The 25,142-nt window shown below is 41.7% G+C and overlaps 1 protein-coding gene across 5 annotated transcripts in view; it reads right to left on the bottom strand.

Annotated features, from left to right (window-relative positions):
• Positions 1 to 25,142, bottom strand: part of DAB1 (DAB adaptor protein 1) — a 586,419-nt gene that overhangs the window by 398,113 nt on the left and 163,164 nt on the right. For all 5 annotated transcript variants that reach the window (XM_082228739.1, XM_082228744.1, XM_082228738.1 and 2 more), the window contains one exon: positions 8,589 to 8,760. The gene's annotated coding sequence lies outside the window, so the exon portion shown is untranslated. The remainder of the gene's footprint in view (positions 1 to 8,588; positions 8,761 to 25,142) is intronic.

The raw sequence follows: 25,142 nt of genomic DNA, 5'->3' as shown, positions 1-25,142 counted from the left end.
CACCAATCAGGAGCTCTGCTGAGCTGATTGGTTGGTGTTGATTGGTGCTTACCCTGATGAGCGGTAATAGCTTCATCACCCTGAAGAAGTTACTGCATCCTTCCCTCCCACTTGCTTCTGATTCAGTGCTACCAACTCTGCTAGAAATGGCATCTGAAGGTGTGTGTCATTCTACAAAATTTCACACTGAATGTGCAAATGTTGGAAGAGGGGTCAGTATACATGGGGACATTGGGGTGGATCTGTACACATACAGACTCTCCCACACCATGCTCCCTGTATAGTTTGAATCCTCAAGCATTAATTTGAATAGGGCCTACATTATTTAAATAATAATAATCAAGCATTTGTTCCTGCTATTTCTAGGATTATTTCAGTGCATGCACTACCTTCTGTTTGAACAAAGCCTGATTTTCCAGTCCCAGTTCTGTGACTCCCATAGATACCCTCATTTCATCAAAGACAGTTGGGGAACATCCCTTTGATAATGGCTTCACTGTCTTAGGTTCATACAATGTGACAACATAACCTTAACCCTTCCCTTTCTCTGTATATAATAAATATGTAAGATCACCACGGCGCAGCTCCTGTTTGAAGATTTGTAATTCCTCATCACAATCCAGGATTCGCATGAAGTCAGAGTGGGATAGGGGAGCAAAAGTAAAGGAAGGTTCCACAACAGCAGTGCCCATAGCATGGGAGTGAGAAGGGAGGAACACTAAGAGGGGGAAATTGTGGTTTTAAACAATGGGACAAGTTTGAATACAACAAGAAGGAAGGGTGCTGAAAGAGGGGGAAGTGGCTGTTTTAAACAATGGCAGATGTTTGAGTAGAGTGAGCAGGGAGTAACACCGGAGAGGGGAAGTAGCAGTTTTCAGCTTATGAGGGGCATTCATTAAAGATTCCCCCTGACGTACTTCCCGTGGACTGAGACAAATTAAACTGGGCACAGTTATTAGTCCTTCTCTACACAGCTACCAGCAAGAGCAGTTGTGGGGACCTAGAAGTCGGCAGGTTGTGTCAGAAGCCATGACTTGACCTCAGAAATCAGCATTTCATCGTCTGGAAAAAGTTGCCCTTCAAAAATAACTTCATGGTTGGAAAGAGGTGGAAGTCCAATGGTGTGAGGTCAGCAGAATAAAGGGGGTGAGGAAGGATTTCATAGCCACAGGACTGTGCTTCCATCTGAGCAACATGTGAGTTGTGAACCGGGGCGTTATCCTGCAGGAGGCAGACACCTTTGGTCGGCATACCACGCCTCTCAATTTCGATGGCCTTCCGCAATTTCTGCAGCAGTGAAGCATAGTATGTCCCAGGAATTGTGGTACCCTTTGCCAGGAAATCCATCATCACTACTCCGCGCTGGTCCCAAAAGATCGTGAGCATGACCTTGCCCACTGACGGTTGGACACGTGCCTACTTTGGAGGTGGTGTGACAGAGTACTTCCATTGTTTGGACTGTGAAATAGTCTATGAGTCATAATGATGGACCCATGTTTTGTCCTGAGTAATTAGTCTGGCGAAGAAGTCATCATGGTTTTCGTGACACATGGCCAAAAGAGCCCTTGAGCATGTGACTCATTCCTGCTTCTGGAAAGGCATCAGCAGCCAGGGAACCCACAGTGCAGACACTTTTCCCATGTGCAAATGGTCATGGATGTTTTTTTCTACAGAGCCCACACTGATCTTGACATCTGCAGCTAGTTGGCGAACGGTTATGTGCCAATCCTCCAAAATGGCGGCCTCCACTTGCCGGATGGTGTCTTCATCAATGGTGGACTGTGGTCACCCAGGAATGGGAGCTATTCCACCGAAGTCTGACCACACTTGAACTGACAATGCCAGTGCTTGACTACGTCATACTATGGGGCATCCTCCCTATAAGTCCCTTTTATCTCATTGAACGTCTCCCGTGGTGTGTGCCCTTTCAAGTACAGGAACCTGATAACCACTCTGCATTCAACTGGTTCCATTATCAGAGGTTACTCCACATTAGCACCCGTAACAGAGAAACCGCTAGGAGTTCAGAGATACAAATTACCATGCTACCTATGGAGAGATGTATCATTATACATGTGCAATTTTATCCTTCTACAATTACCGGAAGTGGGTCAGGGGAAATCTTTAATGAACAACCCTCGTAGCAGTTGCAATGTGTGGGAGGAGGAAGATGCAGGAGGTTACCACTGGTTTGTGGGCATGTGGGGTTGCACAAAAGGAGTGGCAGGGGAGACATGGACATGTGGATGAAGTGAAAATGGGCACAAAGCAGAACTACAAAATAGAGAAGAGTTGTGGCTTCAGAAATTGTGTTGGGAAGGTGGGAAGTGACCTAAGTAGCTGCATGGAGTGAGAGGGAAAAGCTCTAGTGCAGCCTTTTGCAACCTTGGGTCCTCAGATGTTGTTGGACTACAACTTCCATCATCTACTTGTCCTGCTAGCTAGGGATGATGGGAGTTGTAGTCCAACAATATCTGGGGCTCTAAGGTTGAGAAAGACTGCTCTAGGGGATTAATCTGAGTGGGGTGAGGTAGCAGGGAAGGGTGAATAGCACGGGCATGAGTGCAGTCCCTAGTCTTACACAGTTATATTACTATAGCCTGTACTTTATTATGGTCACTAGAGCATATGATAGGAGCCTTTTACTTAACTTGATCTGCATTGCATACGTCACAAAAAAATCCAGTACAGAAAGTTTAACCATTATAGATTTATTTCCTAAAGATGGCAGGAGTCCTGACCGGTACTGGTCTACCCTCCAGCAATTACTGACACTAATTATCATTGACAGAGCAAGAGATTGTAACAATATAATCAATTGGCATTCCCTCTATCAAGCTCTCGGCTTAGTGGGAGTCATTTCTTATCAGAGGATTCGCCTTCCAGACCAGTCACGGACAATTATTTTACATTAAACACTCTTAACAACTGTGGTCCATGTTGGCTGAAAGCAGGACTACAGTACTATTATGTCAGCTGGTCCCAGGTCCCCAGTTTGTAATGAATCTGAATGGCCACTTTACAGAAAGCATTTGTCTTATATCCCCTGCTCCAATACTTATATGCTGAACTGTGCAAAAATAAATTAAAATGCAATCTTTCATTTCATATCAGCATGGAGTGTGTGTGTGTAAATCTCTCAAAAGATTTATATTCCGCCCTTACAATGCGTTGTCTCTGCTCAGAGTGGCTTAACAACAATTAAAATAAAACCCCATAACAAGTCATTGTAAAGTAGTTAGCATTATGCTGCCTACAAGGTAAGCAGCTCTTCCAGCCATAGCATCCACTGGTATATACATTATGAATATTCCAGGCATAATATCACTCCTAATAGTAAACTCTTGCGTTTAGTGCCAACAGGATTGCAGCCAAAATAGGGTTGTTGAGAAACCTGCTCAGGGAAACCCGAAGGTTTGCAGAAATATAAACACATTTAAACAAAACAAAACAAAACAAAACACCCTGAAGAGAACTGGGCAAGTTGAGTAGCCATGGATTGTAGTAGCATTTGGAAAATGGAACACAGGAGGGGTTCCCATGAAAAGGATCACTGCTGCCAAGACATCTCTCCCCAATATTCCACATTGTTTCATGCTGCTATAGCATATATTCATTTATCCTACATTGGCCAGCCCTCCACTGACTGAAGAGCAAAGACTGCTTTTTTTTGTTTTATGGGCTGCATACACACAGCATTTTATTCTAGAATCAACAGAGACCAATTCCTTGTGTTTTTCTCTCTATACATAGTCCAAAGACATTCTTGGTGTTTTGCATATTTTTTGCCCCCTTAAAAGTATTTCTTGAGAAACTGGTTTCATTCCAAAATGGAAAGCTCATTGCAGGTTGATTCTGCACAATATGTCCAAAGTTGTATCATAGTTTCAGTTATGGGGGTGTACCCAATGACATTATGGGGAGGACGTATATCAAGATCGCAATCATCACTTCCTTCTTCACTCACCTGGGACATCTCCAGGGAAGAAAAGGCATGGATAACCCAATCAAGCCAAGGTCTTTCAAATGTGTATCAAGTAACCACAACCACCCTTGAGGACAACAGTGTCTAAAATTGATCTAGATTGAAAGCAGCATGTTGAGGACAAGCACAAACAATTGCAGATGGATGCCGGGGAGCCTACATTTTTATGCTACAAATGGATTAGTGTGTATACAGCTTCAATTAAAGATATATTAGACAGAACATCATTGCCTGACAATGTGTTATCAATGGCTCAAAATACACCACGGCAGCTGTCATGTGTGAAATGGCAGGCTGCACACTGCACGGTGCCTTAGAACATGAATTGACCAAAGACAGTATGTGTCTGTTTCTAGTCCACACAAAGATAGAACTGTTCTTAACCTGAAACTGTTCTTAACCTGAAGCACCACTTTAGCTAATGGGGCCTCCTGCTGCCGCTGCCGCTGCCGCTGCGCCGCCGGAGCACGATTTCTGTTCTCATCCTGAAGCAAAGTTCTTAACCTGAGATACTATTTTTGGGTTAGCAGAGTCTGTAACCTGAAGCGTCTGTAACCTGAAGCGTCTGTAACCCGAGGTACCACTGTACAAATGTACAGTACACCCTAATTTGATTAATCCTGTCCAACAGAAGACCGGGCTCATTCTTTGGTGAATATATTGGAGTAGAGAATGCTAGAACGGAAGAGCAGTCACATGCAAAATGCCTCTTAGGGTCATATGTTTCCCAGTGGTGTAGTTGCTACTGAGAAGCCAAATCATGATGATACCCAGCTGGATATTTAGGTGTTTTGTACAATGAGCTGCCCAAGTGCTTCAGGCAGACAGTAACCACCACACCAGGAGAAGCCTTCATTAAGTAAGTTAAAAAATAGACAATCTTGATGTTAACTAAAGCTCTGTGACTGTGAAGCTATAGTAGAGGGTCTGGTTAGTGATTATTCAGCTGTCGGTTGTTGCAGCTATACTGGGGAGCTTCATTCAATACCAATAGTCCCTCTGAGCTTTTTGGCTTTATCCTTTTCTGCCCCTAATAGTCCCCAGGATATTTTTAAAAGAATAGGAAGTGGAATCAACCATTTGCCCTTTCATTTAGGGGTGTTGCAACTCAGCCTCTAGTCCTCCTGAAACTCTAAAGGGCACAACACAAGTCTCAGCAAACAACACATCACACAAATCCTCTCTTTCGTTTCCTCCTGCCTCTTGCAGAAAACTCATCCCTTTCAGTATACCATATCACTAAAGTGTAAAGGTAAAGGGACCCCTATTAGGTCCAGTCGTAGATGACTCTGGGGTTGCAGCGCTCATCTCGCTTTACAGGCCAAGGGAGCCGGCGTTTGTCCGCAGACAGCTTCCGGGTCATGTGGCCAGCATGACTAAGCCGCTTCTGGCGAACCAGAGCAGCGCACGGAAATGCCGTTCACCTTCCCACTGGAGCGGTACCTATTTATCTGCTAGGTTGGCAGGAGCAGGGACCAAGCAACGGGAGCTCACTCCGTCGCGGGGATTCGAACCGCCAACCTTCTGATCGGCAAGTCCTAGGCTCTGTGGTTTAACCCAGAGCGTCACCCGCGTCCCTACCTCTCTACAACTGGACTAGTAGTTTGCAGCCACTAAAACCATTTCAGGTTCCCTAAAAGCCTCTATAAGGTTCATGGAAAGTTGCTTTTTATTAGGTCAGGTTATTTGTCCATCTAGCCCAGATTTGCCAGCTCTGACTGGCTTCAAAGTCTCAAGGAGAGATGCTTCTCATAGCTTACTGCTTTGATCCCTTTAGGTGCAGATGTCAGGCACCGAACCTGGGACACTCTGCACGCAAAGCATGGCTCTGTCAGTGTGCTGCAGTCCCTACCCAGGCAAGGGGGAAATGAGTGTAACTTATTATGCCATAAAGCTGCATGCAGGTCATTTGCTGAATTCCTCCCTGGCATGCTGTGCCTTAAAAGCATGTGAACATGCATCTATGCCAGGAGAGCGAAGCATCTCTGAGTAGCAGGAAATCTGAGAGCTGATGAGCTCTCATATGATTAACTATACATCCCGCGCAATGACATCACGATGAAAGGCTGAGAAGTTAGAAGACAAGAGCTGGAGTTTTGTTACAACTGCAGAGGCTACAGGTATAAAAGCCCAAAGCAGTAGAGGCTCGCAGATGGCCTGGTACTGCAGCAGGAACTTTTTCAAGCTGTTAGAAAAAAACGAGTAAAGACTTTGGCTTGACAGATGTGCCATAAGCAGTTTCTACATTCCCTGAAGGACTTCAACAAAGCAAGAATCCCAAGTCCTTTCCAGGTAATGCAGTGTACTTGTAAGGAGGCCCAGTCTTCTTAGACAACCAAGTTCTCACAAGGGGAAGACTTTTCTGGTCTATTTCATCAGCTTTATACTGAATACTTTATACTACAGCTGAGTTATCTATTTTCAGCACCTCCTGGCAATCTCCTAGAAAAGAAAGATGGATCACAGCCAGCCTAATGGACACAGGATAATTATATAACATGGTGGGGGGGAGAGAAAGAGATCTGAATAAATTTTGAAGATCTTCCAGGAGACAAAATAAGGAACATTATATATATATTTCCTCTAATTGTGTGACCCTGGTACATGCCTGAATATAGCATATTCTGAAAACAGACAAGATAAAAAAAAAGTATTGAAGTCAGTGGGTTAACAGCCGAGATAAAAGTCATGAAGAGCAATTGTCATTTCCTCTTGCAGTTATGTCTCAGCTAATAAATTCTACAGAATTATTTAAAATATTGCAGAAACACACACACACACACACAATGTACAGCTTTACTATCTTGATTATCTAGATTTTTCACCAGCACACATACACACACCCCATTAGCCCATGCCCATTATCTCAAACACAAATGTTAATTAAAACTCTATTTTGACTGTATGACTGGTTTGCATGATGTCCTGAATGTCTAAGATTAAATGGCATGAATTAGCTACAATCAGTCCTCAGGGTGCCAGCTCAGGCCACTGTAGTGATTTATGCTAAAGCAACAGGAATCCAGATAGACTGGTGGAAAAATAAGGTGGGGTAGACATTAAAAACCCCTGAATGAATCACATAAATAGATGAGCAGCATGAGACTTTAATCAGTGTGTTTAGTCTCTTCGTCTCTTCCTTCTTAATCCCCCAGTCTCCTGGCTTTTAACTATCATACCAAACCCTTCAGAAAATTAACTTTGATTTCTATACTTGAATTCATATGGTGAACCAGCAGTTCAGAGATAACACACCTGACCACTTACTCAACTACTCCAAGATGTGCACTTTATTCAGAAACCAAGTATAACTATAGTTTGAGTGCTGCACATTTAATGCTAAAATATCAGGGGTTGTTCAAAGGTCAAGACAGAGATCTTGCATGCCGGTCAAAAAGCATCTCCTGCATTTTAATTGCAGACTTGTCAATCATTCTCATGCACTATGGTGTAGCCTTAGGGTCATTTTTTCTGTGGATAGTAGCATAAGAAATACCAACAAACTCCATTGAGGGTTGAACTTTGTTCTACATGCCATTGAACACATGCCCTCCTTTTCAGTTGCCCAAACAGCATTTTAAACACATCTGCTGCTAGGCTTAAAGCCCAAGTGAAACTAGCTTTACAAAAACAAAAAATCCTCTGTTTATCCAACTGCACTAATCTCCTTATTAACTGTGTGACAAAGCAGGTTAGACTGAAAGCTAAGGCTACCCCTGGGCTTATATGCAAAATAAAGTCAATAATGATTGCAAATGCCCTAGTCATTTTCAAATATCAAATAGGTTTAACAAGAAAGCAATAAGAAAGTGGCATACTTTAAAATCATCACTTTAAAAGTCCAGAAAAGTTACAGGTGTTAACTTAGTAACTATTACTTTACAAGTATGAACACTTTGTAAGTTACATAAATTCATTTTCAAGCAAAAGCTCAGATAACATTATAGGGTCCAAAACTATATACTTCATATGACAAACAGTCCACATTTTTTCCTGTGCATATTCATCTAGATTCTCAACATTTATTTGGTATTGAAGGAATGGGTTTCCCAAATCCACATAGGAATCCACATAGGAAGAAACAGGCATTTCATGAACTGTGCAATGCATATTATTACTGCAAATGAGTGGTACTGTATATGTAAATAATTCACAACTTTTTATTATGTGAGTAGCACTAAGCATTGTGATAATTTCATTTCTCTTTTAGCTAAAAATAGTTCAGTAAATGACAAAATGCTTACACACAGGCCGCTGAAGCAAACTGATAGTAACCCTTTGCTTTCTTCATATATCTGTCAGAGATGCATGCCATAGCAGCAACAATAAAATTGTCTGAGCAATGGATTTTCATTCCTTTCACCACTCCCAAGACAGCATCATATTTGGAAGACAATGAATGCAAGTAGATAGGGAAAAATGCACACAAAGTAGATTAGATTTTCTTTTCCATAGACATTGTTGCACTCAACAAAAATGGCAACTTTCACTGTGAAATTCAGCATAACACTAAAATAACAGAATGTGGAAAGAGACAACAAAGCAGCAATATTATATATACTGTATATAAAATCACAATACCTTATGTTACATAATTGCCTACCTGCTGCAATTCCGTGTGATGCTGGCTACCACAGTTGATGTTACCAAACATTCAGAGCTCTTCCAAATTCTAGAAATATAGCCCAAAGTCAACCGAAAGAACATCAGTTATGAAGCGATGACCAAAATCCTATGATGTCTGCAACCAGAGTGTCTTCACACATATGGATATTCTGCAAAGAAAAGGGAAGTGGGCAGGGAAGGGGGAGAAAGCGAAGAAAAAGGACATGTTCACATATTTTGTCTGGAACCAAAAAGAGCAGGTTTTAACAAATAGCTCTTTTCTGACATTTGATCTGTGTAGAACGCACATTTGAGTTTTGCCTTGCTATGGCAGGCTCCAGCTCATGCATATCTTATATGCATGGGGCTCTCTCTCAGCATCGTCAGGAACTTTTGAAGATCAGGCTGGCTGATTATGTGGAGAGTGAGGTAGGTGTCTTTGTGTATTCAAATGAGTGTGCATAGGCTAAGGCACAGCCTGGCACTGTGATGGTGATTCACCCTCATGAATACTCATTCTATAGAGCAAAGCTGTCCGTGCCAAGGCAGACATGCCCCCCAGATGTTTTATTGTCAGAGAAGATGAGAATTATAATCCAAAACATCTGGAGGGCCACAGGTGGGGGAAGCTGGTCTGGAGCACCCATGAAAGACCTTGTTCTTAGACCAGATATTGGGAACTTGTGCTACTCCCAATGTCATTGGACTATAGCTTCCATAATCCCTGACCACTGACCATACCAGCTGAGCTTGAGTCTAACAACACCTGGAAGGCACAGTTTCCCCACTCCTGGCCTTCATTTGCACACTGCCCCTGGAATGGAATGTTCATTAGGAATGTACAGTCTGACTTTATCAATGAAACATTTCCAATTCCAGCACTAGGAATGCTTAAGAAATCGCTTTTCATATGGCCCAATGAGTGCTATTTCAATTGCCACCCACCAGACAAATGGTTGTTGGTAACAAATAAATCACCCCAGGGCAGAAGGAAATAGATACCAATTGAGCTAACAGGCATAAGTTGAATAATGAAGTATTAACAATTCATATTCATATTTAATATGGCTTCATTCTTGGGCACAGGCTCTTATCATGCTCAAGCACTAGTTAATAACTCAGTAAATTAAATTCTGGGCTACTTCAGGCCTGGAGTGTGTGTAGTCAAATAACTGCTTTTAAAACAACAACACGATGACCACAAAAGAGGATAGAAAATATTGTTTTCCAGCCCACCTCAATTTCCTTGTATCATTGATTTGAAACATTTAGCTGTTGTTTTGAATGTTCTGTGTTTCAGAAGGTTCATTCAATACATCACAAGATAGTATCTATTTTATTATACAATGCCTTAAAAGCTGTCTAGAAAAGTGGGGGGCAGTGGGGGGAGAGTTTAGTCACTAGCTGGCTATTGGAATTACATTCTTTATTAGATCAAAGCACAAATGAGGGCTTTCAACTTTCTCCACTTTATCATCAAAAGAGAGGTTTTAAACAGCTAGCAAATGCCAAAATTCCAATCTTTCTTGATTATAGGTCAGTGTTGAGGCAGACATATCCTACAAAGATGCTGCTGATAAATTTGTCTTTAGTGTTTTACATGTCGGGCAGCAAAACTAATGAAATGGTTCCTACACTGAATGTTGGCAAGACATGACCTAAGAATACGGAGGAATTTAACTTACAGAGCCTCTCTTGAAGGCGTTTTGCTGTGCAATGTTACTTAAATGCACGTGTAGATTAAAACTGTTATCATAGACTGGAGGGGGACAGCTAGAATGTAGGTTAGTCCACTGACAATTAAAAACAAATGCTCACATATTCCAAGCCACCTGCTGCAAGGACAGTGTTTGAGAATCTAATGCCAATTGTCAAATCAGCACTATGTTCCTAGTGTTGAGATGCTGGTTTTTTTTCTTGAATACATCGTGTTGACATTTGCTCCTTGTGGCAGGTGAAAACAATCCAGGCTATTCCCATTAGACTAAAAAGCAGAAATACCATGTAGTGTCGCAGCCATACACTTAGCCAAGTCAAACAACCAACATAAAAGCCTGCAGTTTGACAAGGTCTGGCATTCCAGTGTTTACAGTTCATCATTGTTATAGACCACAGGGTAGTGCAGTGGAAGTTGGGACTTAAGCACACTGTAAATGACCCATCTGAAGAAATAAGTTTGCAAAATAACTTCAAAATATCAAATCCCATTTCTTCATCCTTATAACTGGATATAAAACTTACGAATGTAAATACTTGAATGTGAATATGGCCCCTTGGGGTGCTTAATTAGTTATGCATTAATACCAATTCTTGGCGCATAAACCTTCACAGTAAGTTAATTCTTTGTACAGGTCAATTTTCTATACACACTGGTACAGGTAAAGGTAAAGGACCTCTGGATGATTAAGTCCACTCAAAGATGACTATGGGGTTGTGGTGCTCATCTTGCTTTCAGGTCTGTTTGTCCACAGACAGCTTTCCGAGTCATGTGGCCAGCATGACTAAACCGCATCTGGCACAACAGAACACCGTGACGGAAACCAGAATGCACAGAAATGCCATTTACCTTCCCACTGCATTTATCTACTTGCCTGTTTATCTACTTGCACTGGCATGCTTTCGAACTGCTAGGTTGGCAGGAGCTGGGACAGAGCAACGGGCGCTCACCCTGTTGCAGGGATTCGAACTGCTGACCTTCTGATTGGGAAGCCCAAGAGGCTCAGTGGTTTAGACCACAGTGCCAACCTCAGTCGCCATTCTCAGTCCTCGTTAGGCTTTTTTGAGGTGTGTTTTTGTCACCTTTCCATTTTTTTAAAAGATGCAAATCTCAACATTGCCTATACTAGAGCTTTCTGATACCCCCTTTTGTTTCTCATTTTGCTCCAATTCCAATGGTTCTTGCTACTTGAGCTTGCAGCTAGTGGGAGTAATCATTTTGCATGATATCTGGAATGGATTAAAGGTGGCCTTTAAGCTTAGCCTTAAAGAAAGGGGTGGTAGGATAAGGCCTGGTAATGGGATCACTCAAAACTAAAACAAATGAAATTGGGTTGCAGGCCTGGATTTCTTGAATTTGCAGATCTTATTAAACTGTTGGTGGGGCTAATGTGTTAAAGTATATTCTACCTCCTTTCACCTTGCATGATAATAATAATAATAATAATAATAATAATAATAATAATAATAATAATAATAATATATTATTTATACCCCGTCCATCTGGCAGGGTTTCCCCAGCCACTCTGGGTGGCTTCCAACAAAGACCAAAAATACACTAAAATGTCACACATTAAAAACTTCCCTGAACAGGGCTGCCTTCGGATGTCTTCTAAAAGTCTAGTAGTTGTTCTTCTCTTTGACATCTGGTGGGAGGGCGTTCCACAGGGTGGGTGCCACTACCAGGAAGGCCCTCTGCCTGGTTCCCTGTAACTTGGCTTCTTGCAGTGAGGAACCGCCAGAAGGCCCTCGGCACTGGACCTCAGTGTCCGGGCAGAACGATGGAGATGGAGACACTCCTCCAGGTATACTGGACCGAGGCCATTCAGGGCTTTAAAGGTCAGACTTTGAATTGTGCTCGGAAACATACTGGGAGCCAGTGTAGGTCTTTCAAGACTGGTGTTATGTGGTCTCGAAGGGTGCTCCCAGTCCCAGTGATTATACCTACAGCTGAATGCTCCTTTATATTTTGTAGCTGCAGAGTAAATATAAATCTAAAGCCAAAGTGCTGAGTTTGTATCACAGAATCATAGAATTGTAGAGTTGGAAATGAACCTGAGAATCATCCAGTCCAACCCCCTGCAATGCATATGGGGATCGAACCTGCAACCTTGGCATTATCAGCAACACACTCTAACTGAGCTCTCTCTCTCTCACTCTCTCTCACTCACTTACACACACACACACACACACACACACACACACACACACACACACACAAATATGAATGACATAGCCACCGATGCAAAATGCAACATGACATTAGAACACAAATAAATCTTCCGGGATAGAAAAAGAAAGAATCACAAAGCAGGCCAATAGATTTGCGATAAAGCAGATGGAAGCAGATGTGCCAGGCACAAGTGCCTTTTTCCTTTGTAATGCACACAATGCAGGCTACATTTTTTCCTCTGGAATCTAGTCAATAGTATGCATTAAACATGGTGCCTAAATATATCAATAGGTTATTCAGCCCAAAGAAATTGTGCTTTTTTGCAAATCAAAATTGCAGTGTTATCCAGCTTCCTGCAGGAGGCATTCAGAAATCACAACAGGATTTTTCCATGAGAACTAACAGCACTCTGGTACTCTTAGAACCCAAATTTCATGTTCATCTCATATAAAGTGTGAGGGATGAAGGTGAAACATATTCTCTTGCAGTGAAGAGTATTAGATGCAAGTTTGGAATATGAAATATATAAATATATAGCTCTGTTTCTCTCTGTGGGGGGGGTGTATATGGGTGTGTAATTTTTACACTCATTTTATACTTTAATTAATTCTGTTTTCCATGTTATGGAATTGAATTTATGCATTAGTTCATTTGTCCTTTAGGTTCTTTCTCAACAGCGCATCCAGCCAATCTCCAGCAGCTTGCAACTTCTGTATTATTTATGCAAACTTCAATATCAGCTACTTTACTACCAAACCAAAAGTTACCAAACCTTCCAAATTTCATACATGTTAGACAAAGGGTCTTCATTTTATAGGCAAGTAAAAAGTAATGAATGGGTTTTTATTTGTTATTTGTTCAGATTTTCATTCATCATTTTCTGTAACAAGAAATGAATGAATGAGGCTCATTCATTCATTTTTAAAATGAATGCACACCTTTAATAAGAATGCCCACCCACAGAATAGAAAGAAGCAAAAGGCTGTCAAAACCCAAAGTATTTATTATCTAATTTTTGATAATATTAATGAATCTATAAACTGTAAGGAATTTGCAACATTTAAGTTTGTTACATCCAGACTGATTATTTCACAACAATGGTAAACTACAGCTGACTTAAACCTAGAGTTCCAGTATTAAAAATTATGCTTTGCGACCACTGTGGAAAAGTTCCCCCAGCAAATTCATTTATCAAAAGGGCAATCAAAAGTAGATTCGTTTTCTCTCAGTGTCTTTATTCTTTATACAAATAAAAAAAGATTCTGCAAGACACACACTACCCACATCACAGTATTATTTACATATTTGGAATAATGACTAATAAAGACAGAGCAGGAACAAGTATTTTTAACTAGAAACAAAATAAACTCTCACCAAGTAAACGTTCACAAAAATACTGTAAAGAAAATGATGGCTGTTAGCTTTATGCCAACATCTTCAGGGTTTCTGCAGTATAAAAGCACAAAAAAAAAATGTTTTTCAGTGCCATTGTTTTTGCTATTCGTTTTTTTAAAAAAAAACAAAACACCAAAGCCAATCCCACAGACAGAGCAGAATGTTGTTTCGGCACTCTCTCCCAGGCAGTGGCGTAGCATGGGGAGTGCAGGGGGGGCCGGCTGCACCGGGCGCAACATCTGGGGGGCGCGCGCTCGCACTCGCAGCTCTCTGCCTCCTGCTAAAATCCACGGGTTAGGGGGCGCAAATTAGTTGCCTTGCCCCGGGTGCTGACAACCCACGCTACGCCACTGCTCCCAGGAACTGAAGGCTTTGAACTATGTGCTCCCAGGGCCCTACTGCAGGCCACCCGGATTGCCTAAGGACTTTGGCCTACTAATAAGGAACAGCTTTCTCCAGAGTAGTCCCTTACTCCCAAGGGCACTCTGGCAACTGACTGGACCAGCACCTTTATGCACCAGGACTCCACATTTTACCAGGCTCACATTTGACATCTGATTCTGTGCAAGGGCCCTTTGTGTCTTGCAGAAGTGGCTGTGAGCGCTGAAGGCCCCAGCTCCCCTTGCCCTGTCACACAGTCCACTGAAGCAGCCTTCTCCTCTGTAACATCTACTTTGAGGAGTGACAAGTCATCCTCTGAGGAAGATTCCTCTAGTGGGGGCATGGCTATTACAATATCTTAAAAGGTGTCCAGTTCAGAAATACTAGAGTTGGCCATCTTGATTCAAAACAGACTCCCATTGTAGGCAAACATAGGTCATAACCTGCTCCTTGATCTTGGGAACCATCATGCCAAATTTTGTGATGGTTTATTAACAGGTCCAAATCACTGCAGCTTGTAAGGCACAGTGTGCCATCCTGATTCAAAATGGTATCCAGTGCTACATACCCTCCAACATTTTTTCCAGTGGAAATAGGGACGTCCTATTCCATAATGTTAATTTTACTATTTATATCCCCACACATCTTACTGGGTTGCCCCAGCCACATAATAATATAATTAAACATTTTTTTAAAAGACTTCCCTATACAGGATTGCCTTCTGACGTCTTGGGGGTCAGATAACTCCATACCCTCCAACATTTCTCCAATGAAAATAGGGACATTCTGAGATCAAATCAGAAACGGGGACGGCTTCTCTAAATCAGGGATGTCCCTGGAAAATAGGGACACATAGAGGGTCTTGTGGTATCAAAACATAGGCAAAAACTTGCTCGGCAATCTCAGGAACCATTGTGCCCAATTTCATGACTATATCTTAAGAGGTGTCCAAACATACAGAGCACTGATGGATAAACTACATTCTAAAATGAACAGCAGATGTAACCTGGGAATAGAAGCTATAAGGATCACACATGGAGATAGAGACTGGGCATCCATCAGTTGGTTAGAAGATGCGAAAAACTTGAGACAGTATCTGTAGGCAAGTACTTTCCTGTTATATGGTCAGGTTTTTCCTGTGTATGCAGCTCCTACATCAGAAAAAAGTGGAGCTCAGTGAGCATAACAGAGGGCAGAGGCTTTGCCACAAGTGTAATGCACTGCTACAGTTCAGCTAGATTGGGGTCATTTTATCAAAGAATGATTGGTTTCATTCTATCAAGGAATCAGTCTGTCAAGGGTTTAGTGAATGGCAGTTTTAAGAGAAGCAGATAAAACATAGGAGTAGTAGTGGGTGGAATGGGAGTCTGGAATAACAACAACATTTGATAAATGATTGTATCAGTGATTTATTATAAGAACATAATGTTCAAATTATAAAAGACAGGAATGGGCTTTCAGCTTACACCTGTCCGTAGTTTCAGCCCAAGCTCATCACACCCCTCTCCCCATTAGTATCACCACCAGCAACTGTTGGGCCAGTTACGTATACATAGTCTCTGATTGGTCCAATGCATACAGGCAGTATCTCTGCTTTGTCTCTTTTCCAATGCCATGGAGATGCACAAAAGGAAAATCTTTAGCACACTGAAGCTTTTGAAATTTAAATATAGTAGCAAATGAAAGCAGATTTTGAAAGCTTTTCATGCAACAATAAAAGAGGCTTGTGCTGCTATAATTTGCATTAAATGTAAACACACACATACAAAACATCTTCCTGTTGGTTCTGACACAATCTTCTGAAAATAGCACATGTTTTCACACCAAATGCATTTCTCTGAGACCACAAATTCCCAGCCCTATAAGCAGGGATTGGGCAAAATGCATAGCTGTCACCTGGCGCCCAGATATCCAGATGCATTGTGACACAGTGCTTCTATGCTGTTTGTTGTGGGGTCATTCAAGCAGGAGAACTTTCTATTATTTATTGGGCAAGGCTGGTTAAACCCAACAATGTAGCCGGCTAAATGGGGGATATGGGAATAACCAGGTCAGATGGAAAAGTGTGAAGAAAGCCAAGTGGGATGGAGAGAGGGAAGGACGCCAGATTTATGTAAATAATAAACACAGATTTTGCTTCTATTTTTGATTAATAACTGGTGAGAAAGAAATGGTCCACTTCTTTCATATGTAAGCATAATTACAGATGTAGTCCCATACAAGGTCCCCATCCCCCCCCTACTTTCAGTATATCCAGTGCTGAGCCAAAATTTTCAGCTCAAATGTTGTCTACCAGTCTTGGGCCATGGGGTGGAAAAAAGCGGCCCCAAAACTGAAGGAACTGGGATATATTTTCCCCAAATCCTTGGGCTAATGGAGTGAGAAGACTGACTGTTCCTTATTGCTTCTTTAGCTTTTTTTTAAAGTCTCAATCCACATTTTCTGGGGGCTGTGCCAAAATGCATCTTGGCACCATGCTACATGAGAATGTCACACAGTCTCATTCAAAGCACTGTCTCTGTTGCTTTAAGAAGAGGCAGTTTATATAGGCCAAAAGCTGGTCCAACACTCTTTCAAAGTGCTCTGCTATTCCAGCTTGGGTGTGGGAGTGGCTGTCTCTTGCCACCTGAGCTAGGAGAGTGCTTTGAAAGGTCCCATCATGGAGATTGGCAGGTGGAGCAATGAATGCCCCCCCAAAAAGTACTGTGTAAGCTGCTTTACCAGGTTACTGTGTCATGAGTGTCTCAGAGTTTTAAAGCATAGATCTCAGTCCTAATATAGGCAGCAGCACTTCTATGTAGGAAAAGAATATGGAAGCCCTTAAAACAGACTCCCATGTAACATAACCTTCCTAGATCTTTGTGACTGTACATGGTGTTGCATTGCCTCAGCTTTTCTTCCCTAATCCTAGTACAACTGATGTTGAAAGAACTGAAGCAGCAAAGGACTCCTCAAAGCACTACATGCCACTTTCAGGAGCATGGCTGAAGAAAATGAAGAAATAAATACACAGGGCCAAATTCAACTAATGAGTCCTACTCATGGAAGCCAGTGCAAGTAGTTCCCCTAGGCAAATTGGGCTCCCCCCCCCTCGCGTGTCCCCCTGTATGCCTTCCAAACTGGCTTAGGGGAGGGGGTCAGGAAACCACTCCCCAGAACAGCACATGGTAGGAGGACCATTTTGTTTAGAAAGCTGCAATCCCCGCATTGCCAGAGTGATTGCCAGAGTGCTATGTTGAATTCCTCCCAATTCATTGACTCAGAGACATCAGCTCAGAGAAGCCGACTTCCAAGAAAACATGCAAGGGATTGTGCTGTATGTATCATAAGATGCCACTCATTTATTCACAGAAGAACTGAATATAATTTGTGTTGAAATTGTAGTATAGGTTTAAGTATATCAGCAGGTGAAATATTTTATGCAACATCTGACAGAAGGAGGAATGTTCAGCTTGACCTAGTTGGACATTTCCATGTTTAATTCCACTAATTTTTTTACACCGAGCAGGCTGCTTAAATAATTTAGTTCCTGTTGGCCTGCAGGTTACCAAGGATCTGATATTACAGATTCCATTTTGATCTCGTTCAAGGCACCAGATGTAACATCTTTAGCATGCTCTCCCCACCTTCTGCCCGCCTCCATCCTCCCTTCTTTTTCACCCTCCTTTCACATTCCATTGCTGTTTGCTCCTCACTTAACTAATGAGACAGCCGTTCTATTTATAGCGTACCCTTCTTGGGTTACAAGTCAGTTTACAGTGTCTACAACTAGATTCGAATCAATAACCTGACAGATATTTCACTTCCTCTGAATTGCAAGAGCTCATTTTGTCTGGCGCTTCACTTTGGCTTTTAGAAAGAGAAATGGTTAGAAATTAGCCTCCCCATCATCCTTGCGACAGGTGAGATAATATTAATTTATTCTGAAATTATTTTATGTGTGTTTTTTGTTTGTTTGTGCTGCAAGGTTCTGCTCCAATCTTCTGCACATATGGGTCTGCTAAGGTAAAAGCAAAGACAATTTTAAGTGCCAAATGAGCTACTTTCCAGCACTTCTCTCACCTCATAACCTTATCCTTTCAAGCTGATTCCTTACCACAGGAGAGTCAATAGCCTTGCAAACTGGTTAGGGAAATACGCAGCACATAACTTTTGTGCTTTAATTATTCCCATGTTTTAAAAGCACCAAAAAAAAAATTCAAAGTCAGCAACAACTGCAACAGAAAGAATCACATGCCACCACCTTCTCTGAGTAATCTTAGTTCTTTCATGGTACAGTCTGTGTCATAGAGAAGGAGAGACTAATCCCTGGCCCAGAGGCTTGAACAGGCCCCTGAGCAAATTTTTTTCTGTCCCTCTAGGACTCCACTGATTTTGGCAGCAGCAGCAAAAAAATTAATTAATTAAATTAAAGCAGATGCAATACGGGGAGTGGGAAACCCTGATGAGGCTGCAACATGCGTCATCCCTGGTCATTATATTAATCATCTGACAAGTGGGGAGGGGGCAGTAACCCCTTTCCTCAGCTGATCTGACCATGGTTTAGTGTTACGCCCTAATTCAGCCATTATCTCCATTGTACAAAATTGCACTCAGTATGACTGTGCCTGGTAAAAGTGGTTTGTAGTAGATTGTTTTATAAAAATGGAGTATCACACATTACATGGATTCCAAATAGCTGAGAAGAAAGGATGCACCTGGTGTACACTGGTAAATTAGAAACTAAAGTATTGTATGCTGCGAAAAGCCAAAGAACAAACCGTGGTTTCCCACATATCTCTGTTTGCTGCATCCCAAGTCAGCTCTCTCTATTTAGATATGGCCAAGCCCCACCAGACAATGGAGAGCCTGGCCTCAATGAAATAATTTAAAAATCACCAGTGGGTGCTGTCCTTGAGCTGAGTTATTAGTAGTCAGGCCACTATTGCAGACAGTCTTTGCACTATCTTGAAAGTGAATATGACCCTAGATAAACGGACAGCTAACAAAAAACTGCCATTTCCCCCCAATCATAGCAGCATTATCAGCACCCGAGAGTGATTCTGCTTTCCTTACATTCAACATTTTACAAAACATATTGTTAACAGATAGGGGAAGTAATTCCCGGACAAATAGGAGGTTTATTGGTAAAGTATGAAAAGCATTTGAATGAAGCCAGGCCACAGAAATCTGCAACTCTTGCCTTTCTCTGTTGTTATTCATGTTGCTTGCACTCTTCCCCTGCTCTAAGTAAGATGGCCATCCCAGAATTCCCTGCAGCATTTTCCTGATGTAATGTATTCTTATTCATCCCTACATGCATTACGTTATCAGACAGTTGCAGCCTCCTGTGTCATTCCAGAGTGTCCTGAGCTAGCAACTCTACGCTGACATGATGTAGTCTATGAATATAAAACATTGGTAGAGAATTAAGCTATATCTGAAAGGGAGCTCTAGCATACCAATTATGAGGGCAAACGATTTCTTTCCTTCTCAAAGAGGGTACTTGCTTGATAGTCCCTGGACTATATTGGAGACCGGCCATTCTCACACAGCAGCTTGTACTCTTAAGCTGAGTTCTGCACCACTGCTTCTAATTGTACATTTTGCTCTTGCTGTGTTTGGGTTTCTCCCTTGTCACTTCCCATTCTTTGTTCCTGTGCTGCCCTGTGAATGTTTGCAAGGCACATGCAGAAAGTTCAGCACAGGAGTATTTAAGGTTCAAGAAGCCCAAGGCCCAGAGGTCAGGCATGGAATGGGGTAGATTTCTCACAGACAGATTTCTTTGTAGGCATTGGGGATTGGCAAATCTGTTCATTTCAGTTCCTATCAGGTTTTGCTTTTTCTCCCAATCATTAGTTCAGTTTTCTACATTTCAGTATCTGTTTTCACATGAAATTTCCCATAATATATATGCATTTTTGCAAGCTATTTTCCCCAATATAATGCATTTTGTATATTATTTTCACCAATATATGCCTTTGTACACATACTTTCCCTTAGTATATACATTTTTGCATGCATTATGGTGGTTTTTCAGTTTACATATTGTTCTGTAAAGTGCAAAATAGGTATATTCACATTTAAAAGTGAACTAAGGGCTTGTTCACACTTTTGTCCTGTGCTCTCCTGGCACAGGTCCAAGTTATCTTTTTTTCCTTCCTGGAGATTTCCCCGTGAAAATCTGCTCTTTAAAGCTAAAGCACAACAAATAGAAATTGGGGTTTTCGGCTGATTGCCATTTGCTCTGTTTCGGTGGCAAAGAATGGGTTTTCATGGCAAAAGCTCCAGACCAAAACAGAGAAAGAAAAGCATTGTTTGGACTTGCAGCTTTAAAACGTGGACAGTGCCTGGAAAGCGCAGAGGAAAGGTAAGTGTGAATAAGCCCTGAATGAACTTCTCCTTCATGCATAGTTGCCATTCCAGTTTGCCATTTCAATAAGCAAACTGAAGGAGGACATTTTTCTCATTTGCATCTCATCTTTCTTCCATCCTTGAACTCCCCAATGTGTGCACAGTGTATTCAGCAGCCGAACAATCTAAGACCCACTTAGCTTCGGCAAGGTTCACATGCCTTTATGAAATCTCTTCAGGCTTTGCAAGTGACACGGTGGGAAACTTAGTCTGCCTTAAATATGGCACTGTCTTTCCCCATAATGCACCTCAAAGTAGAACTACTTTCTAGATAATAATAAGCACAAAGAGCTTTAGGAGAAAGTTTGGATGTGTAAGTACTGAGTAACTCTGTGCATGATAATGGTTAATAAGACTCAATCAATGTGATGTGAAGTAATAGTGTTTCCTCTCTATTCCAGGGGGTAGGGAACTGTTTTCAGTCCAAGGACTGAATTCCCTTCTGTGGAAATGCCATGGAGGGTAGGACCAGAGGCAAAAGTGCGTAGATCAATGAATGTGACTCTTACATCTGAATGTACTGCATGGTATGTGCATGGCATGTTGCAGCCATGCAAAAGCCATGGGTTTCTATACCCTTCCCCCAACATATATCTCTCTCTCTCTCTCTCTCTCTCTCTCTCTCACACACACACACACACACACACACACACTGCCACAACCTCCTTCCAGGCAAGGAAGAGACATTATTACAGTTCAATGGCATATTTCAGCCAAGCAAAAGAGATAGAAGAGGGCATGAAGGAGTGTTGATGGGGGTTACAGTCTAGGGAGAAGAGAGACCTAGGGAAAGTCTGAAACACTAGAGAGGCAGGCCTGGATGGCCACATTCAGCTCCTGGTCCTGAGCTCCCTTCATCCTGCTCTATACAAAATACATCAACATCCTCAAGTGATGTATGCAATGACCTTCTGCAGGTAGTCAGCTAGGTGGACCACAAAACCTACTCTGATTCTGTGCTAAACATAACCCTATTTGGCTGAACATGGTTAAATGTCCCATTGGGGATATTGAAATGGGGAATGAGGCTTGCTCCTGTCACGTTCACTTTCAACAGCTGAAAAGCGCTATAGTCAGTCATGTGAGCAACCAACATAGGCTGTGGAAGTGTGCCCATGAATAGTTGCATCAGATACACCAAAATAAGGCATTTCCTCCGTTTGAATCAGCTGGACATGTCCTCAGATTATAGGATGCTATCAACTGCACCAGCTACTAAACCAGTCTAATCAATAGTCCCTTGCCATTCTCTAATTTCCATATTCATGTCCCTCAAGGAAGCTTTCCATGCATAACTGAGAGGTACACCATTTACTCCCCCTAACAAGGGCAACATTCCTTTACTAATGCAATCAAAACATGTTAACAGAGAAGAAATTGTAGATCCTATCACATTAGAGTAACACTACACTAGTAGTGTTTTCAGCTGTGACTTCTATATCCACTAATGTGACAAGGAATGTGCTAGAAAGCTCTCCTCTTTTGTGTGTGTGTTTAGTAATTTCAATGAATATGGAACAAAGCTGGAAGCTTTGTTTATTATCACAATATAATGTGATAATAGCTTGAACCAAGTACAATTAAGAACAGTATTGGGTTTTTCAGTTCAGCTTGTGCAAATGAGGAGATTCAGACATGAAGAAATGGAGGTATACTGTGGTGATAATATTTTTGAGCCTCTCAGAAGCCGAATGTTTCGATTTTCGAATGCCGGAAACCCGGAAGTAATTGCTTCCGTTTTGAACACGCCTCAGAAGTCAAACACCTTCCACTTGCATGTACGTGTTATTTTTTTTCAGTTTTCTGCAGACTGCCCTTTGCGCCTCAGTTTTCGAACGTTTCGGAAGTCAAACGGTCTTCCGGAACGGATTACGTTCGAAAACCAAGGTACCACTGTAATTCATGTTCATACCACAGATACCTTAGGTATATAGTGGAAGGAGATTCATCCAGAACACACTTTCATCGTGTGAAGCCAGTCACTGATACCAAGTAATTCAAATGAGAATTTGGAATCTATTAAATCAGGAGTAATGGCATTTTGAGATATGGACAGGCCATGCTTGGGAAGATTGTATAAGATAACAGACATCTCACTTTTTCATAAAATATGGAACACTGAAGGAGTAGAGAAAGAGGAAGGCAACATCCTAGTATAATGGTACACCTATATAGTACTAAATATTTCCAATAAAGGCCTCATTCACATGTCACGTTAAACCACAGTTATGCTTAACTATGGTTTAAAGGTGAACACTCATTGTGGTTGTGCAAAGGGTGACAACTGAAGCCGCTTTGTTCCTGCCCTGTTCTACTGCACTACTGGGAGCTAAGCCATGGGTTTGGATTATCTCCTCCCCAAACAAACCATGAGAACCTTGCTTATATCTCATGGTTGGTTTGGACTGACAAACCATGGATACAGTGCTCAGGCAAACCATAGCTTCACTTTTGGTAGCACAGCACAAGCAGGGGTGGAGCAAAGTGGCCACAATTTTCTTCCCATGCACCAGCACACTGTGCATTTATCTTTGAACCACAGTTAACCTTAACTCTAGTTTAAAGGGATACATGAACTTGGCCACTGACTCTTCTTTGTAGTGGAATTCAATCTTTGGATTGCACACTCACAGTATTAAGTACTGCTTCCAATATTGTCTCCCTGTCTCTAGCAAGATGGCTATTTTTATATATTAGCTCTAAAAATATAAACATTTTTCCTTTGGGAATATGTTGTGCAACACTTTATGAAGCAGGGAATGCTGGCTTCCTTCTTCTCTGTACTACGTTGGTTGGTATCTTGAATTATGTGCCTCTGGTGGGGCACTGCAGGGGTCAAAGAGCATTTGAATTTAGAAGGCAAAATATTGTATCACAGGAGGCTAGAGAAAGAAGCCTATCGAGTGACTCTTTGGGTCGACACGATAGAAGGAATGCTGGTGTAAATGTAATTACATCCCTGTAGCATTGGATTGTCTTTAAAACCAGGGTGCAAAGAGTGAGGGTGACTATCATGAGGCAAACAAGAGAACAGGAAAAAATGAAGTTAAACTAAGGGCAGCACACATCCCCTCATCTCTCTCCTCTCCATATTTAAGCTAGTTGATTATTAACATACATGGATAGATATATAGATATAGCTAGAGCTAGAGCTAGAGCTAGAGCTAGAGATAGAGATAGAGATAGAGATAGATAGAGATAGATAGATATATGATATAGATAGATGATATAGATAGAGATCTATTTTGGTAAAAGCCATTTGAGCAATAGTGGAATGATGGTTCTGCCACAGGATAACATTGGAAATATCATGTGTTTTCCTCATTCCTGATCTGCATTGTTTTTCTCTTACTAATACCCATATCTACCCTTACTGGTAAAGCAATTCTCACAGTAATAACAGTGCTTGCACCAGGGGGACCTCTGTGCTGAACATTATCATTCTTCACAACTGTGGGAGGCATGTCATCATTTCTGTCATTTTCTTACAGATCTGGCATGGAGCTCCAAAACAGTATCTCCTATAAGACCACTCAATGTTCAAGGCAGAAATACTCTTCAGTATGTTGGGGGGGGGTGGAGCGGCTCTCACCTCCCTGTTGACTTCCACTGCACCCGTTCTCTGGAGAGTGAGAGATACGAGCATAATTTCATGGATGACACTTTCCAATTTTCAATGCCATAGGCACCCACCCACCCAGCTTATTCTGTATCCTATTTATTTCACAGAGCCATGTTCAACCTTTGTACGAGAAAATCCCACACCAGGAACACGAGAACTAGCTGGAGATGCTTTTGTTGCACCAAATAGAAATAAGAATGAACGGAAAGTTTAAAAGGGGGGTGGAAAGGAAACTAGTTTTTTGAATTCTGGGCAAACCATAAGCTTGCATCTTGAAGAAATGTTAACACTTCAATTTACACTGCCTGATAATTCTTTAAAGATAGGATACTTGGGCTGTCATGAGAAAAATGAGTTGGAATTCTGCATGTTTCATATTGGTGTCTACCTCTCCAGAGAGAGATTGGGACCACAATACACTGCAATATTTCTTCTTGAAGCACCTCCCAAATTTCTCTTCAAGATAAATTAGAGGGGCATGTACAAGGAGCGCCTCCCTCTTTGCCTCCTCTGCCCCTGCCTCTGGCATATAAAAGGAAAACCTAATCTATAAAACACACCAGGAGACTGATAAGAGGAGAAATTTATTACACATGTCCACAGTCTTAGAGCAACTATATGTTTGTGCATAATTTATTGGATACTGCCACCAAGTTTGTTGTTATATGCTGAATGTCTATTTAATGGTTACAGATATGCTCAGAGTTTTCTCTCTGCTTCATTTTTCCAAAGAGGAAAATAACATAAAAAGAAATAAGTTGGTGGGGAGCAGAATAAAATACATCTCTCGCTCTATGCTTCCTATAGCCAGACTGCAGAAGATCAGAGGGTAAAGGTAAAGGACTCCTGGATAGTTAAGTCCAGTCAAAGGC

This window comes from Podarcis vaucheri (genome assembly GCF_965113315.1).
Source record: "Podarcis vaucheri genome assembly, chromosome: 6".
Taxonomy (NCBI): Eukaryota; Metazoa; Chordata; class Lepidosauria; order Squamata; family Lacertidae; genus Podarcis; species Podarcis vaucheri.
The sequence above is the reverse complement of the archived record's forward strand: the minus strand, read 5'-3'. Positions and strand labels throughout refer to the sequence as shown.